Source organism: Bombina bombina, chromosome 7 (assembly GCF_027579735.1).
Source record: "Bombina bombina isolate aBomBom1 chromosome 7, aBomBom1.pri, whole genome shotgun sequence".
Taxonomy (NCBI): Eukaryota; Metazoa; Chordata; class Amphibia; order Anura; family Bombinatoridae; genus Bombina; species Bombina bombina.
In genome coordinates, this window is record NC_069505.1 from 446,791,155 (window position 1) to 446,811,174 (window position 20,020).

A 20,020-nucleotide genomic window follows, 5' to 3' on the forward strand; every position below is an offset into this window, starting at 1 on the left:
TAAAGATTTATCATTGTGGCCAATTGTGGATTATCGTGAATTAAATAAAAGAACAATTAAAGATAGATATCCACTTCCACTCATCCCTGAAATGATGGAAAGACTACACGGATCTACAATTTACACCAAATTGTATTTAAGAGGTGCTTATAATATCATACGTGTTCTATCTGGAGATGAATAGCTCACTGCCTTTCATAAAAAATGATGGTTTGTACGAATATACAGTGATGCCATTCGGGCTTTGCAATGCCCCTGCAACCTTTCAAAGTTTTATAAATGATGTCTTCTGTGTTTTACTAGAGGTTAGAAGGAGAGCCTCGTTTAGCTACAGCTAGGCTAACTTAACAAATAAGAAGAGCGGCTACAAACAATGCTCCGATCGGCCACGTATTAACAAAACAAAGCACATGAAATAAAGGTACAGTTTTATTTACATAAATGTTCTAAATTAGCAAGGGGCTGAGATCAAAGTAATAATTGAGAATCTCTGAATACAGCACTCAACACACTATGGGTGGTACTCCATTAAACCATTTAGACTACTTAATTGTATCAGTTTTTTGCCTCTAGTAATAAAACTGTCAATAATGCAGTCACTATGGGAACACAGGTGTCTTGGTAAAAATTATAGAAAGTTACCATTAGTTGAATGGGGTGGAGGTGTGAACACCTCAATCAATTGAATCACAGAGGAGGGTTTTTAAACTGGAATCTCACAAACAGTTTTTAAACAGGCTAGGATTAAGGCAGACGCCGAAACCGGTCAGCCTTTTTGTTTTCTGTTTTTCAATTGTTTCTTTTTCACTCTTACCCTGGGGGTTAATTAACCCTTTTTGTTAATCAATAAAGTTTGGCTTTTTAACTCGCTTTTTGGTGCTCCTGACAACTTTTTTTACTGGACATTTGCAAGCAGTGGCCATAGTGAGCACAGCAAGTGAGTTTTTTGCACTTAAAACATACCTAAACTGCGAAGGTACAATACCACTCTGCTTGGACTGCCATATTTTTAAGGGATATTTGCCAACCACCAGCAAGGGGCTCAGGACAAGGACTGGCGGAGACACCTCACTATCGATAAACAAGCACCACAGGGAGTGAGAAAAGACAGCATCCAAGCGACAAGAATGTGGTGAGTCACTTGAGTTATAGAAAATATTGTTCTGGTGGTTTTGGAAGTGAACTTTCCCTATACATTGCAACGGTCAGGGGTGTTGGGGGTTGACCCACTGACATTGCACAGCAGAAATAATAATCATATTATCCAAGCAGTTTGTGGAAAAGAGACTGATTCTAAATACAAATAAATAAATATATTGTGCAAACACCCACAAGAATTTGTTCCCCCATTACATTGATTAAAATAAGCATTTGTTAGAGCTGTGGCCGAGCTTAGGGTGTTTTATGCACAGGATTAACATTGTACTCTAGTTCGCAGTAAAGGGTATGCAGGGTGAGAGTGTAATGTCCAGGACACCTGTTTTGTTTTCCCTACGCACAGCTGAAGAGAGAGAACCAGCAGCCTGGGACTGCAACCAAATCTTTTCACTCAACAAAACCAACTACAGCCTGATTAATCTTTTTGAAGAGGTGGAATTCCTCCTTATCAAAGAGGACCAATTAAAGTGGGATGTGAATACGCTTAATAAATATTTGGAGCTAGGTCTGGTACCTAGAGGTTTGAGATTGAACAAATTTCCAACTTTCATCACAGATGATAAGTCTTTTATAGAAAAGTGGAATGACCATTTAACACAATGCTCTTTCAAATTAATGAAATTGATTTGTGAATTCAAGCTAAAAGCCATTGAGGATCTTGGCACCAAAATCAAGGAACTATAGGAGGAGCTGAATAAGAGAAGTGATGAACCAAGCTTTTTAAAATTTGATGCTACTTTACAAAAAGTATTGGCTGAAGCCAAATCTGTATTACTTGAAGCAAAACGCACAAAATATCTAAGGGATCTTCAAGACTACAATTTAAACAGAGTCTATGTCTGGAACAGGAGAGATCGTTTTGCCCTAAGAAGAGAACAAAATAAACAAGTTCCTTATTACAACAGAGGAAGAAGGGGCAATAGATCAAAGAACAACAGAGATAGAAGAGTAAACTTTCAGGAGAGTGAAGGAGAATCTTGGGATGAAGGCTCCTCCTCAGGAGAAGAAAGGGCAACACAGGAATCCTCAGTAAGACCAAAAGAAGGACCTAACCGGCTACCCCTGATTTTGAAGAGCAAGGGGCCTGATTCTGCTCCAACCACTTCACACTATAGAGAGGAACCTGCACAATCAAGCGCGAACCAAGGGCTCATAGGAGAAACAGAAAGATCACAAATTGAGCAGGTTTTTCAGGTACCCCCAAGAGCATCAGAAGGGGGGGGGGGGGGAGAGACAATCCAGAGTACTATCAGCAACCGAGAGAACAAAGAAGATACCCCCAAAGAAGAAGACGGATGAGAGGCAACTACAGGGACTGAATGTTATTAATCTGTCATGTTATGTATTAAACAAATTTGAATTGGAAGTTCTCAGTTTAGGTCTAACCTTTGTACCAACCATGGACTTCAATCTATTTAAGACTCTTTTGGACGTCAATAAAATGATACGCAATCTGACTCTGAGAAAGCACTTCAGGACAGAAGAAAGAGAGTGCCATGAAACTAATGAGAGTTCAGGTTCCATTAATAATGTGCATGGAAATGAGAATTCCAGTACAGTTATGGACTTCCAAGAACTCTGTGATGTTAGGGTTCTGGAATCTCTCCAAGGGGAGACAGAATATGAGGATTACGGGTGTTTAATCACTCCCACACTAAAGAACAAATCATCATTTTACCCCATACAGAGCATGGGCCCCCTTTTGGAGAAATTCCAGAAACGGGTGGAAAGTGATTTAGTTAACCTTCACTACACTACACAGAGGGGACAGGAATCTAACATTACACATAAACAAAAGAAAGCCTTGGATAGTCTAAAGAATAATAAGAATATAGTAGTAAGATCCGCAAACAAGGGCGGAGCCATTGTGGTTCAAGACAGGCTAAATTTTGTCCAGGAAGCTTTCAGAAAACTGAGAACTGAATCAGATTATGAGACGTTACAACAGGACCTAACCTGGTCATTTCAGCGACAATTGGTCTCCCTTGTGGACGACGGAGTAGAGCTGGGCTTTATAAATCAGGAAACAAAAATGTATTTACTTGTGCAAAACCCAGTGATACCAGTGTTTAACCACCTACCGAAAGTACACAAGTCTATTGAAAATGTCCAAGGGAGACCAATTGTTAGCGGAATTGGCTCACTTACTGAGCATCTTTCAGAATGGCTGGACGACATCCTGCAGCCGATAGTGAGCACCCTCTGGAGCTTTCTGGCTGATACAAAACATGTCCTAAATTTACTCTCTGAAGTGACCTGGCAAAAAGATTTCAAATGGCTCACAGTAGATGTCAGATCTCTTTATTCGACCATACCTCATGAAAAGGGACTGGAGGCTTTGGATTTCTTCCTCTCCAGGAGATACCCAGGGAACCAGGAGTTTATTGAATACATCCTGAGGGTAACCAGGTTTCTCCTGACCCACAACTATTTCCTGTTTGAGGGGGAGTTCTTTCTCCAAAGGCGTGGGACGGCAATGGGGGCTAAGTTTGCCCCCTCATACGCCAACCTCTTCATGGGTTGGTGGGAGCTCTCCCACATCTTCGGTGAGCGAAACCCCTTCAGACAGGAGATAGTGTGGTACAGGCGTTTTATCGACGATCTCCTTTTCATCTGGAAGGGATCAAGGGAAGATCTAGAGAAGTTCATAGAGGGTCTGAATAAGAACACAGTATGGATCAGCTTCACTTCAGATGTACAAGAACAAACAGTGAATTTTTTAGACATTACACTGAAGGGTCATGTAGGTCAGAAAATCAAGACAGAAACATATCGCAAACCCATTTCAGGGAACTCACTCCTACATGCGGCAAGCTGCCACACAAGGAGAGTCTTCAGAGGTGTAGCAAGAGGGCAGTTCATCCGCTTAAAAAGGAATTGTTCTAGTCATCATACATATGAGAAACAAGCGGATGATTTAACAGTCAGGTTACTGGAAAGAGGCTACCAAAGGTTGATTATAACCAAGGAAAGAAATATGGTTACCAAAATCGACAGGGCAAAACTTCTTGAACAATCCAGCAATAAAAATAAGAACAGGAATAGGAACAGAGACAGGAAGTGGCAGGAAAAACCAAATGAGGGTAATAAAAACAGAATTTATGTTTACCTGATAAATTACTTTCTCCAACGGTGTGTCCGGTCCACGGCGTCATCCTTACTTGTGGGATATTCTCTTCCCCAACAGGAAATGGCAAAGAGCCCAGCAAAGCTGGTCACATGATCCCTCCTAGGCTCCGCCTACCCCAGTCATTCGACCGACGTTAAGGAGGAATATTTGCATAGGAGAAACCATATGATACCGTGGTGACTGTAGTTAAAGAAAATAAAATATCAGACCTGATTAAAAAACCAGGGCGGGCCGTGGACCGGACACACCGTTGGAGAAAGTAATTTATCAGGTAAACATAAATTCTGTTTTCTCCAACATAGGTGTGTCCGGTCCACGGCGTCATCCTTACTTGTGGGAACCAATACCAAAGCTTTAGGACACGGATGAAGGGAGGGAGCAAATCAGGTCACCTAAATGGAAGGCACCACGGCTTGCAAAACCTTTCTCCCAAAAATAGCCTCAGAAGAAGCAAAAGTATCAAACTTGTAAAATTTGGTAAAAGTGTGCAGTGAAGACCAAGTCGCTGCCCTACATATCTGATCAACAGAAGCCTCGTTCTTGAAGGCCCATGTGGAAGCCACAGCCCTAGTGGAATGAGCTGTGATTCTTTCGGGAGGCTGCCGTCCGGCAGTCTCGTAAGCCAATCTGATGATGCTTTTAATCCAAAAAGAGAGAGAGGTAGAAGTTGCTTTTTGACCTCTCCTTTTACCGGAATAAACAACAAACAAGGAAGATGTTTGTCTAAAATCCTTTGTAGCATCTAAATAGAATTTTAGAGCGCGAACAACATCCAAATTGTGCAACAAACGTTCCTTCTTCGAAACTGGTTTCGGACACAGAGAAGGTACGATAATCTCCTGGTTAATGTTTTTGTTAGAAACAACTTTTGGAAGAAAACCAGGTTTAGTACGTAAAACCACCTTATCTGCATGGAACACCAGATAAGGAGGAGAACACTGCAGAGCAGATAATTCTGAAACTCTTCGAGCAGAAGAAATTGCAACCAAAAACAAAACTTTCCAAGATAATAACTTAATATCAACGGAATGTAAGGGTTCAAACGGAACCCCCTGAAGAACTGAAAGAACTAAGTTGAGACTCCAAGGAGGAGTCAAAGGTTTGTAAACAGGCTTGATTCTGACCAGAGCCTGAACAAAGGCTTGAACATCTGGCACAGCTGCCAGCTTTTTGTGAAGTAACACAGACAAGGCAGAAATCTGTCCCTTCAGGGAACTTGCAGATAATCCCATTTCCAATCCTTCTTGAAGGAAGGATAGAATCTTAGGAATCTTAACCTTGTCCCAAGGGAATCCTTTAGATTCACACCAACAGATATATTTTTTCCAAATTTTGTGGTAAATCTTTCTAGTTACAGGCTTTCTGGCCTGAACAAGAGTATCGATAACAGAATCTGAGAACCCTCGCTTCGATAAGATCAAGCGTTCAATCTCCAAGCAGTCAGCTGGAGTGAGACCAGATTCGGATGTTCGAACGGACCCTGAACAAGAAGGTCTCGTCTCAAAGGTAGCTTCCATGGTGGAGCCGATGACATATTCACCAGATCTGCATACCAAGTCCTGCGCGGCCACGCAGGAGCTATCAAGATCACCGACGCCCTCTCCTGATTGATCCTGGCTACCAGCCTGGGGATGAGAGGAAACGGCGGGAACACATAAGCTAGTTTGAATGTCCAAGGTGCTACTAGTGCATCCACTAGAGCCGCCTTGGGATCCCTGGATCTGGACCCGTAGCAAGGAACTTTGAAGTTCTGACGAGAGGCCATCAGATCCATGTCTGGAATGCCCCACAGTTGAGTGACTTGGGCAAAGATTTCCGGATGGAGTTCCCACTCCCCCGGATGCAATGTCTGACGACTCAGAAAATCCGCTTCCCAATTTTCCACTCCTGGGATGTGGATAGCAGACAGGTGGCAGGAGTGAGACTCCGCCCATAGAATGATTTTGGTCACTTCTTCCATCGCTAGGGAACTCCTTGTTCCCCCCTGATGGTTGATGTACGCAACAGTTGTCATGTTGTCTGATTGAAACCGTATGAACTTGGCCCTCGCTAGCTGAGGCCAAGCCTTGAGAGCATTGAATATCGCTCTCAGTTCCAGAATATTTATCGGTAGAAGAGATTCTTCCCGAGACCAAAGACCCTGAGCTTTCAGGGATCCCCAGACCGCGCCCCAGCCCATCAGACTGGCGTCGGTCGTGACAATGACCCACTCTGGTCTGCGGAAGGTCATCCCTTGTGACAGGTTGTCCAGGGACAGCCACCAACGGAGTGAGTCTCTGGTCCTCTGATTTACTTGTATCTTCGGAGACAAGTCTGTATAGTCCCCATTCCACTGACTGAGCATGCACAGTTGTAATGGTCTTAGATGAATGCGCGCAAAAGGAACTATGTCCATTGCCGCTACCATCAAACCTATCACTTCCATGCACTGCACTATGGAAGGAAGAGGAACGGAACGAAGTATCCGACAAGAGTCTAGAAGTTTTGTTTTTCTGGCTTCTGTCAGAAAAATCCTCATTTCTAAGGAGTCTATTATTGTTCCCAAGAAGGGAACCCTTGTTGACGGAGATAGAGAACTCTTTTCCACGTTCACTTTCCATCCGTGAGATCTGAGAAAGGCCAGGACAATGTCCGTGTGAGCCTTTGCTTGAGGAAGGGACGACGCTTGAATCAGAATGTCGTCCAAGTAAGGTACTACGGCAATGCCCCTTGGTCTTAGCACAGCTAGAAGGGACCCTAGTACCTTTGTGAAAATCCTTGGAGCAGTGGCTAATCCGAAAGGAAGCGCCACGAACTGGTAATGCTTGTCCAGGAATGCGAACCTTAGGAACCGATGATGTTCCTTGTGGATAGGAATATGTAGATACGCATCCTTTAAATCCACCGTGGTCATGAATTGACCTTCCTGGATGGAAGGAAGAATTGTTCGAATGGTTTCCATCTTGAACGATGGAACCTTGAGAAACTTGTTTAAGATCTTGAGATCTAAGATTGGTCTGAACGTTCCCTCTTTTTTGGGAACTATGAACAGATTGGAGTAGAACCCCATCCCTTGTTCTCCTAATGGAACAGGATGAATCACTCCCATTTTTAACAGGTCTTCTACACAATGTAAGAATGCCTGTCTTTTTATGTGGTCTGAAGACAACTGAGACCTGTGGAACCTCCCCCTTGGGGGAAGCCCCTTGAACTCCAGAAAATAACCTTGGGAGACTATTTCTAGCGCCCAAGGATCCAGAACATCTCTTGCCCAAGCCTGAGCGAAGAGAGAGAGTCTGCCCCCCACCAGATCCGGTCCCGGATCGGGGGCCAACATTTCATGCTGTCTTGGTAGCAGTGGCAGGTTTCTTGGCCTGCTTTCCCTTGTTCCAGCCTTGCATTGGTCTCCAAGCTGGCTTGGCTTGAGAAGTATTACCCTCTTGCTTAGAGGACGTAGCACTTTGGGCTGGTCCGTTTCTACGAAAGGGACGAAAATTAGGTTTATTTTTGGCCTTGAAAGGCCGATCCTGAGGAAGGGCGTGGCCCTTACCCCCAGTGATATCAGAGATAATCTCTTTCAAGTCAGGGCCAAACAGCGTTTTCCCCTTGAAAGGAATGTTAAGTAGCTTGTTCTTGGAAGACGCATCAGCTGACCAAGATTTCAACCAAAGCGCTCTGCGCGCCACAATAGCAAACCCAGAATTCTTAGCCGCTAACCTAGCCAATTGCAAAGTGGCGTCTAAGGTGAAAGAATTAGCCAATTTGAGAGCATTGATTCTGTCCATAATCTCCTCATAAGGAGGAGAATCACTATCGACCGCCTTTACCAGCTCATCGAACCAGAAACACGCGGCTGTAGCGACAGGGACAATGCATGAAATTGGTTGTAGAAGGTAACCCTGCTGAACAAACATCTTTTTAAGTAAACCTTCTAATTTTTTATCCATAGGATCTTTGAAAGCACAACTATCTTCTATGGGTATAGTGGTGCGTTTGTTTAAGGTGGAAACCGCTCCCTCGACCTTGGGGACTGTCTGCCATAAGTCCTTTCTGGGGTCGACCATAGGAAACAATTTTTTAAATATGGGGGGAGGGACGAAAGGAATACCGGGCCTTTCCCATTCTTTATTTACAATGTCCGCCACCCGCTTGGGTATAGGAAAAGCTTCTGGGAGCCCCGGGACCTCTAGGAACTTGTCCATTTTACATAGTTTCTCTGGGATGACCAACTTGTCACAATCATCCAGAGTGGATAATACCTCCTTAAGCAGAATGCGGAGATGTTCCAACTTAAATTTAAACGTAATCACATCAGGTTCAGCTTGTTGAGAAATGTTCCCTGAATCAGTAATTTCTCCCTCAGACAAAACCTCCCTGGCCCCATCAGACTGGTTTAGGGGCCCTTCAGAACCATTATTATCAGCGTCGTCATGCTCTTCAGTATCTAAAACAGAGCAGTCGCGCTTACGCTGATAAGTGTGCATTTTGGCTAAAATGTTTTTGACAGAATTATCCATTACAGCCGTTAATTGTTGCATAGTAAGGAGTATTGGCGCGCTAGATGTACTAGGGGCCTCCTGAGTGGGCAAGACTCGTGTAGACGAAGGAGGGAATGATGCAGTACCATGCTTACTCCCCTCACTTGAGGAATCATCTTGGGCATCATTGTCATTGTCACATAAATCACATTTATTTAAATGAGAAGGAACTCTGGCTTCCCCACATTCAGAACACAGTCTATCTGGTAGTTCAGACATGTTAAACAGGCATAAACTTGATAACAAAGTACAAAAAACGTTTTAAAATAAAACCGTTACTGTCACTTTAAATTTTAAACTGAACACACTTTATTACTGCAATTGCGAAAAAATATGAAGGAATTGTTCAAAATTCACCAAAATTTCACCACAGTGTCTTAAAGCCTTAAAAGTATTGCACACCAAATTTGGAAGCTTTAACCCTTAAAATAACGGAACCGGAGCCGTTTTTAACTTTAACCCCTTTACAGTCCCTGGTATCTGCTTTGCTGAGACCCAACCAAGCCCAAAGGGGAATACGATACCAAATGACGCCTTCAGAAAGTCTTTTCTATGTATCAGAGCTCCTCACACATGCGACTGCATGTCATGCCTCTCAAAAACAAGTGCGCAACACCGGCGCGAAAATGAGGCTCTGCCTATGATTTGGGAAAGCCCCTAAAGAATAAGGTGTCTAAAACAGTGCCTGCCGATATAATCTTATCAAAATACCCAGATTAAATGATTCCTCAAGGCTAAATATGTGTTAATAATGAATCGATTTAGCCCAGAAAAAGTCTACAGTCTTAATAAGCCCTTGTGAAGCCCTTATTTACTATCTTAATAAACATGGCTTACCGGATCCCATAGGGAAAATGACAGCTTCCAGCATTACATCGTCTTGTTAGAATGTGTCATACCTCAAGCAGCAAGAGACTGCTCACTGTTCCCCCAACTGAAGTTAATTGCTCTCAACAGTCCTGTGTGGAACAGCCGTGGATTTTAGTAACGGTTGCTAAAATCATTTTCCTCATACAAACAGAAATCTTCATCTCTTTTCTGTTTCTGAGTAAATAGTACATACCAGCACTATTTTAAAATAACAAACTCTTGATTGAATAATAAAAACTACAGTTAAACACTAAAAAACTCTAAGCCATCTCCGTGGAGATGTTGCCTGTACAACGGCAAAGAGAATGACTGGGGTAGGCGGAGCCTAGGAGGGATCATGTGACCAGCTTTGCTGGGCTCTTTGCCATTTCCTGTTGGGGAAGAGAATATCCCACAAGTAAGGATGACGCCGTGGACCGGACACACCTATGTTGGAGAAATTCAGTTCATAACTGACTATTCACGACAATACAACCAGATATGCCAGATAATTAGAAGTAACTATCAACTCCTATTAGCCGATGATGCTTTAAAAGTAACAGTTGGGGAAGGTATACGGTTCACATACAAAAGGAATCGAACGATAGGTAACATAATAGCCCCTACCAAACTAAAACGGGAGGAAGCAAGGGGCTCCGCCTGGCTGAGATTAAATGGAACCTTCAGATGTAACTTTCTTTCTTGCAAGGCTTTTGAAAGAGTGATGATAGGGGACACATTCAGGTCCCTGGTCACGGGTGAAACCTTTCAAAAAAGCCTTTGCTTAAATTGTTTTGTGGTATACTTGATATCATATACGCATTGTGCCCTCCAATATGTGGGTCTAACGACCAGGGAGGCAAGAGTCAGAATAAAAGAGCACTTGGCAGATATAAAAGCAGGTGTACTGAAAAACACCCCTGATTAATCACTTTTTGGTCTTACACCAAAAGGACCCAAGGTTTTTCGCATGGACCATAATCGAGAGAGTCCCCATACAGAACAGAGGGGAGGACAGAACCCGAAAACTGGGTGAGAGGGAGGCCTTTGGATATTCCGGTTGAGAACCAGGGTTCCAGAAGGTCTGAACTCAGAGTTTGATCTTATCAACTTCTGGTAATCTAACATACAAGACTTTTCCTCTTCCCACCCCCCTTCCCATTATTATCCCCTCCTCCCCAAGTCCAATGCACATGAAATAAAGGTACAGTTTTGTTTACATAAATGTTCTAAATTAGAGAGGGGCTGAGATCAAAGTAATAATTGAGAATCTCTGAATACAGCACTCAACACACTATGGGTGGTACTCCATTAAACCATTTAGACTACTTAATTGTATCAGTTTTTTGCCTCTAGTAATAAAACTGTCAATAATGCAGTCACTATGGGAACACAGGTGTCTTGGTAAAAATTATAGAAAGTTACCATTGGTTGAATGGGGTGGAGGTGTGAACACCTCAACCAATTGAATCACAGAGGAGGGTTTTTAAACTGGAATCTCACAAACAGTTTTTAAGCAGGCTAGGATTAAGGCAGACGCCGAAACCGGTCAGCCTTTTTGTTAATCAATAAAGTTTGGCTTTTAAACTCGCTTTTTGGTGCTCCTGACAACTTTCTTTACTGGACCTCCTCGACACATTTGTTGTCATTTATTTGGATGACATACTTATATTCTCAGATAATTTATGTGATCATATTAAACATATAAAAACTGTATTATCACGTTTACAAGCACATAAATTATATGTAAAATTAGAGAAATGTATCTTCCATACTAAGGAAATCAAATTTTTAGGATATCACATCACTCCAGACTGTATCTATATGGATAAATCTAAGGTTCAAGCTATCTAAGACTGGCCTACACCTAAAAATAAAAAATAAGTGCAAAGATTCCTTGGTTTTGCCAGCTTCTACAGGAAGTTCATAAAAAAACTTTTCTGTATTGGCAAGACCACTGACTAATCTCACCAAATCAGATATACACTTTAAATGGAATGAATTAGCTGAAGAAGCCTTTTTATATCTCAAAAAAGCTTTTACATCAGCCCCTATACTTTCATTTCCAGACCCACAACTACAATACACTCTAGAAATAGATGCATCTGATTACACAATTGGTGCTATACTTTTTCAAAAATCTCCACAAAATGGTCCTTTACGTCCCATAGCATACTATTCACGGGTATTAAATCCCTCTGAGTTAAACTACCATGTAGGGGAAAAAGAGTTACTGGCAGTTAAAAGTGCATTTGAACAGTGGTGTCATTTATTAGAAGGTGCAGTAGAACCAATTGTTGTATATACAGATCACCGTAATCTTCAGTACTTGAAGACTAATCGTACACTCACATCTAGACAATTGCTTTGGAGTCTATTCTTTTCCAGATTCCATTATATCATAACCTATAGACCTGCATCAGAGAATACTAAAGCTGATATTTTATCCCGTCTTCCACAAAATCCAATTAAAGCACCTACTGTCGCTCCACTTATACCGCATGAACTTATTGTAGGGGTAATCACAACCTCTCTTCAGAAGTTTAAAGATGAACAAAATTCTGACTTGACTAAAATACATTATAACTTGCAACAACACTCAGGTGGTCTATATTATCATAGTACAAAGTTATATGTACCCACTACCTTATGACCAATGATTCTTCAAACAGTTCATGAATCTCAACTATCAGGACACCCTGGTGTCAACAGAACTGTAGAATTAAACGATCATTCTGGTGGCCAAATCAAATTAAAGATGTCCTACAACATATCGAGTCTTGTGAGATATGCACTACTGTTACAAAATGCTATTTGTAACTGGCCCTTTAAATGGAAAATTGCCCTGCTTCCCTGGATTGTGGAGAAGCCTATTTGCCAGCCTCCTTCCTCATGACTATGGCCCCTGGAAGATTGTGCCCCTGAAAACGTGTTAACTTTTATTGGGTGTGTATGGCCCTTTAAGAACCGTCTGGGGACATATTGTGACTTTGGTGAACAATGCCCCTTTAAGACTATGTCCCCAGACCTGTAAAATAACTTGTCCCTGGCTTTCTCCCACTTGGTTCAGTAAATAGGACTTACTGAACCAAGTACCACACAGGCAGAGTGTTCCACAGAAAGGGAGCACTGTTACAAAAGCATTAGTTTTCATTGTGTGCCATTAAGAGTTAATTTTGTTCAGCTTCAAGAAGCTATTCTAAATACAAGTTTGCTGGGATCAGCTCTAATTAAGTTTAGTGATAAACATTCCCATTGTCTAATCAGACTGCTAGTGATAAGATGGACTGCATTGTTTTCTTGTGTGTAACTTGTTATCTGCTGAAGTAATGTATTCTATGGTGGCCTGTCAAAGGGCGTTGTCTCTCTATCTAAATGTGTGATTGGGGATTTTATGCCTCCCCCTGAGAGTGTCCTTTTTGCATGCAACCTCAATAAAAAGCAGGCTGGGTGTTCCAGCACTTCAGACCTTTTCTGACCCTCTAACTTGCAGCCTTGACTCATGTTTGTAGGGGACAGCTATAATCACTACAGGGATTGCTATGCTCTATATACTCCCTTAGCTACTGAGCTCTTGTAAGAGCTCTTGTTCCTGATCCTGCTTCGCTCTACAGAAGGAAGAGATTCACCTACTGGAGCCTGGTCGTAGGTCCAGGGCGCAGAGCAGACGGCGAGATACCAGCCCAGCAGCGGTGGTTCGTAGAGTCTGCATTACTTATGGTGGCTACACAGTAGTCTATGGTGTCTACGGTGCTGATGATCCTTGGGTGAGCGCTAGGAGCATCCTTTTCTACGGTCCAACTTCCAGCCAGCCTGGAGGCAACCGTAACATTTGGTGGCAGTGGTGGGATGGCGTCCTAGCGCAAGGAGCAGCACCCCAACAGCACTGGTATCGTAGGAGAGTTATTGAGGGCAACGCTAGCCACTGCGCAGTGTCCCTACCTACAGCAGCATGGAGCTGACAAGACACTGGTCAGAACCCTGTGAAGAGCACCTCAACCGGATCCATCGCTATGAGGGCGCTGATTTCACTCCACAGGTAAAGAGCCAGCTAGTCCAATATGGTCCAGACCCGGCGCAGGAGGTAGTCAGTCGAATCATCTGGGAATTGGATACTGAGAACGAAGCGGCACGAGCCTTTGAGCGCCAACTGTGGAGTTTGAGGGTATGGACACCTGGTCTCCAGCGAGAAAGTGAGTTACAGGGAGAGGAGAGCAGCGACCTCCCTCCCCAGTGGCAGTATACCGTGCAGAGGGAAGAGACAACCGGTCTCCTTCCCCAACCCCAACCAGAGATACCCGAGGCAGCAGGCCTCATAGACTGGTCCTGGGAGGACCCCCAGCAGGCAGGTGGAGATGGGACCACAGTCTCTCTACCAGCCCTACAGGGATGCTGGGCAGGTGGCCCAGATCCCCAGCGACAGACCCAGCTACAGGGAGGGGAGAGCATCGACCTCCCTCCCCAGCCGGAGTGTGCCTTCCAGGGAGAGGAGACAACTGGTCTCTCTCCCCAGCCGCAGCATGTTCCACAGGGAGCGGAGAGCATCGACCTCCCTTCCCAACGGCTGCCGGAGTATCAGGAGGAGGAGGTAAGCCAATCTCCCCCTCCCCAGCTAACTCCTAACTTTGGCCCAGGGTTAACAGTGGAGATGTTAACCCCCACTGACCCCCATGTTCCCTTTGCCACCGGGCAGGACTATGCCCCAATTCCCCCAGCAGAAGAGCTGGCACCAGGACAGAGCGCTGCTGGCCTCTGCCCTACAGACCCCCTTGTTACAGGACTGGCCTGCAAACCCCTCACCCCAGCAGAAGCGCTGGCACCAGGGCAGAGTGCCGCTGGCCTCTGCCCCCCAAGTACCACCAGCTATTTGCCCAGCTGCGCCAGGAAGGCCGAGGATGCTACACTTTCATCCTACAACCTGGAACCTACAGGCCAGTACTACTTATTGTGGGGGAGCTACTTTGCTGCTAATGTTTATTTGTGGGTGGGTTGCGAGACTAACTTAGGCACTGACCGACAGAAGGTCAGGTGCCTGGTTAGTCTCCCTCCAAAAGGGGAGATATGTTACAAAATGCTATTTGTAACTGGCCCTTTAAATGGAAAATTGCCCTGCTTCCCTGGATTGTGGAGAAGCCTATTTGCCAGCCTCCTTCCTCATGACTATGGCCCCTGGAAGATTGTGCCCCTGAAAACGTGTTAACTTTTGTTGGGTGTGTATGGGTCTTTAAGAACCGTCTGGGGACATATTGTGACTTTGGTGAACAATGCCCCTTTAAGACTATGTCCCCAGACCTGTAAAATAACTTGTCCCTGGCTTTCTCCCACTTGGTTCAGTAAATAGGACTTACTGAACCAAGTACCACACAGGCAGAGTGTTCCACAGAAAGGGAGCACTGTTACAAAAGCATTAGTTTTCATTGTGTGCCATTAAGAGTTAATTTTGTTCAGCTTCAAGAAGCTATTCTAAATACAAGTTTGCTGGGATCAGCTCTAATTAAGTTTAGTGATAAACATTCCCATTGTCTAATCAGACTGCTAGTGATAAGATGGACTGCATTGTTTTCTTGTGTGTAACTTGTTATCTGCTGAAGTAATGTATTCTATGGTGGCCTGTCAAAGGGCGTTGTCTCTCTATCTAAATGTGTGATTGGGGATTTTATGCCTCCCCTGAGAGTGTCCTTTTTGCATGTAACCTCAATAAAAAGCAGGCTGGGTGTTCCAGCACTTCAGACCTTTTCTGACCCTCTAACTTGCAGCCTTGACTCATGTTTGTAGGGGACAGCTATAATCACTACAGGGATTGCTATGCTCTATATACTCCCTTAGCTACTGAGCTCTTGTAAGAGCTCTTGTTCCTGATCCTGCTTCGCTCTACAGAAGGAAGAGATTCACCTACTGGAGCCTGGTCGTAGGTCCAGGGCGCAGAGCAGACGGCGAGATACCAGCCCAGCAGCAGTGGTTCGTAGAGTCTGCATTACTTATGGTGGCTACGCAGTAGTCTATGGTGTCTACGGTGCTGATGATCCTTGGGTGAGCGCTAGGAGCATCCTTTTCTACGGTCCAACTTCCAGCCAGCCTGGAGGCAACCGTAACAACTACATGCAAGACAGATCGAAGAAAATCATCTGGTTACCTTTTATGTATGCCAATTCCAGAAAGACCTTGGAAAGACATACGGCTAGATTACGAGTTTTTGTCGGTAAGGTTTGCGGGGCTAACGAGCAGTTTCAGCTCACTGCTCACCTACAGTAAAGCTGGTATTACGTTTTTTTTTAAACCCGGCGTTAGCCGCAGAAAAGTGAGTGGAGAGCAAAATGTATCTCCACATCTCACCTCAATACCAGCGCTGCTTACAGTAGCGGTGAGCTGGCTAAACGTGCTCGTGCACAATTTCCCCATACGAATCAATGGGGCAGAGCCGGCTAAAAAAAACCCTAACACCTGCAAAAAAGCAGCGTTCAGCTCTTAAAGGGACAGTCTACATCAGAATATTTATTGTTTTAAAAGATAGATAATCCCTTTATTAGCCATTCCCTAGTTTTGCATAACCAACATAGTTATATAAATACATGTTTTACCTATGTGATTACCTTGTACCTAAACCTCTGCAAACTGCCCCTTATTTCAGTTCTTTTGACAGACTTGCATTTTAGCCAATCGGTGCAGGCTCCTAGGTAACTCCACGTGCATGAGCACAGTGTTATCTATATGAAACACATGAACTAATACCCTCTAGTGGTGAAAAACTGTCAAAATGCCCTGAGCTAAGAGACGACCTTCAAGCGCTTAGAAATTAGCATATGAACCTCCTAGATTTAGCTTTCAACTAAGAACACCAAGAGAACCAAGCAAAATTGGTGAAAGAAGTAAATTGGAAAATTGTTTAAAATTACATTCTCTGAATCTGAATAATGAAGGTTTGTTTTGGACTAGACTGTCCCTTTAACGCAGCCCCATTGATTCCTATGGGGAAATACAATTTATGTCTACACCTTACACTTATTAACCCCTAATTTGCCGCCCCCGACATCGCTGACACCTGCATTATAATTATTAACCCCTAATCTGCCGTCCCTAACATCACTGCCACCTAACTACACTTATTAACCCCTAATCTGTCGCCGCCACTATAATAAATATATTAACCCCTAAACCTAAGTCTAACCCTAACCCTAACACCCCCCTAACTTAAATATAAATTAAAATAATCTAAATAAAATAACTTTAATTAACTACATTATTCCTATTTAAAACTAAATACTTACCTATAAAATAAACCCTAAGCTAGCTACAATATAACTAATAGTTACATTGTAGCTAGCTTTGGGTTTATTTTTATTTTACAGGCAACTTTGTATTTATTTTAACTAGGTACAATAGTTATTAAATAGTTATTAACTATTAAATAAACTACCTAGCTAAAATAAAGACAAATTTACCTGTAAAATAAAAATAAACCTAAGTTACAATTACACCTAACACTACACTATAATTAAATTAATTCCCTAAACTAACTACAATTAAATACAATTATCTAAATTACGAAGAAAAAAACACTAAATTGAAGAAAATAATAAAATAATTACAATTGTTTTAAACTAATTACACCTAATCTAATCCCCCTAATAAAATAAAAAAGCCCCCCAAAATAATAAAAATCCCTATACCCTATACTAAATTACAAATAGCCCTTAAAAGGGCTTTTTGCGGGGCATTGCCCCAAAGTAATCAGCTCTTTTACTTGTAAAAAAAAATACAATACCCCCCAACATTAAAACCCACCACCCACACACCCAACCCTACTCTAAAACCCACCCAACCCCCCCTTTAAAAAAACCTAACACTTACCCCTTGAAGATCACCCTACCTTGAGACGTTTTCACCCAACCGAGCAGAAGTGGTCCTCCAGACGGCCAGAAGTCTTCATCCTATCCGGGCAGAAGAGGTCCTCCAGATGGCCAGAAGTCTTCATCCAGGCGGCATCTTCTATCTTCATCCATCCGGAGTGGGTCCATCTTCAAGATATCCGACACGGAGCATCCTCTTCGCTTCCGACGACTAACACTAAATGACGGTACCTTTGAGTGATGTCATCCAAGATGGCGTCCCTTCAATTCCAATTGGCTGATAGAATTCTATCAGCCAATCGGAATTAAGGTAGAAAAAATCCTATTGGCTGATCCAATCAGCCAATAGGATTGAGCTTGCATTCTATTGGCTGTTCCAATCAGCTAATAGAATGCAAGCTCAATCCTATTGGCTGATTGGATTAGCCAATAGGATTGAACTTCAATCCTATTGGCTGATTGCATCAGCCAATAGGATTTTTTCTACCTTAATTCCGATTGGCTGATAGAATTCTATCTTGCGGTATGTTGGAGTCACGGAAAATAAGTGAGCGGTACACCTGTACCTGCAAGACTAGTAATACTAGCGTTAGGAAAAAAGCAGCGTTGGGACCTCTCAATGCTGCTTTTTAACCCGAACGCAAAACCCGTAATCTAGCCGATAGCTATTGATTTTATTGTTGAGTTACCATGTTCAGAGAAAAATAACACTATTATGGTTGTAGTAGACCGCTTTTCTAAAATGGTTTATTTTATTCCATATCACAAAATACCAACTAGCATGGAAGCAAGTAAACTTCTTATACAACATGTTTATAAAACTCCATGGTATACCAACCAAGATAACTTCTGACAGAGGTAGCCAATTTACCTCTAAAGTATGGAAACAACTATGTATTACTTTAAAATTTGATAATAAACTATCAACTTCCTTTCACCCACAAACCAATGGACAGATTGAAAGGACAAACCATTGGTTAGAGGAATACATAAGATGCTACACATCTCAACATCAAGATAACTGGAATTTACTTTTACCATTGGCTGAATTTGCTCATAACTCATATCACTCATCTATTAAGATGACACCCTTCTTTGCAAATTATGGATATCATCCTAGTTTCCATTTATACCCAGACATTCAAAGCGATTGCCCAGTTATCAATGATTTAACTAATACTCTCACAGAGACTTTTGATTTATTAACTAACAATATTAAGGAAGCACAGTTACATCAAAAGAAATATTATGACCTAAGACATCGTCCATCTCCATCTTATGCGGTTGGTGACTTAGTTTGGTTATCTACAAGAAATTTAAGATTGACTGTACCTAGTAGAAAATTCAACAGATTTTATATTGGTCCTTTCTCTATTAAAAAGGTGAAAAATATCAATGCTGTAACTTTGGAACTTCCTGATCAATATAAAATCCATCCTACCTTCCATGTATCACTACTCAAACCTTACAAAACCCTTCATAATTTCAATGAGTCTTAAACCCCTCCAATTATACCAGATATTGAGTATGAGGTTGAGGAAGTATTAGATTCAAGAAAGGTATCTGGACGACTTCAATACTTGATTCGCTGGAAAGGCTTTTCCAGTGATGAAGACTCATGGGAGCCATCAGTTAACCTGTCAGCAGCACCAAGGTTGGTCTCTCTTTCATAGAAGATATCCTGACAGACCCAGGCCCTGAACCACGGAGTGGTTCATTAGGAGGGGAGCTCTGTAACATTTAACCCTTTAAGAGGAGTTTACATCCTTTCCTCTTAGGGCTATTTAAGGGCCGCCTTTTCCTAATATCATTGCTTGGTATTGAGTTATAAATTTTCTTCATTCTCTTGGTATGTTTATTTGAAAAGCAAGAATGTAAGTTTAGATGCCGGCCCATTTTTGGTGAACAACCTGGGTCGTTCTTGCTGATTGGACAGCACCAATAAAGAAGTGCTATCCATGGTTCTGAACCAACAATTTGCTGGCTCCTTAGCATAGATGCCTTCTTTTTCAAATAAGGATAGCAAGAGAATGACGAAAAATTGATAATAGATATAAATTTGTTGCTTAAAATTGCTGCTCTATCTGAATCATGAAATAAAAATTTGGGTTCAGTCTCCCTTTAAGAGTTATCATCTCTACTTTGTCCTGGAACTTTAAAGTTTCACTCTGTTACTTCAACCTGCAACCTGGATTTCATGCAGCCGTTTTCACCTCCAGCTGATTTCCACTTCGTCACCTGTGAGCCTCTCAGGTGTTCAGTGCAACGCATCCACGCTGTTTGGATTGCCTGTTTGGAGTTTGGAGTTTGGAGCTGCTCTTCAGAGATCATTACCATCTAGACATTACTTACTCGTTCCTGAATATATATATATATATATATATATATATATACAGTATATACTCTTTCTTCTACTGCAGTATATTTTCAGGGGAACTTATATATATTTGTGCTTACTAAGATTTATCTATATTATTACCAACTCCATATTGCACTATTGTTTGTTTTATAAGTTTTCC

At 42.5% G+C, this 20,020-nt stretch overlaps 1 protein-coding gene across 2 annotated transcripts in view; it reads right to left on the minus strand.

The window, feature by feature from the left end:
* The window catches only part of CHADL (chondroadherin like), a 201,172-nt gene that overhangs the window by 129,738 nt on the left and 51,414 nt on the right, over window positions 1-20,020 (minus strand). The gene's annotated exons all lie outside the window — the stretch shown is intronic.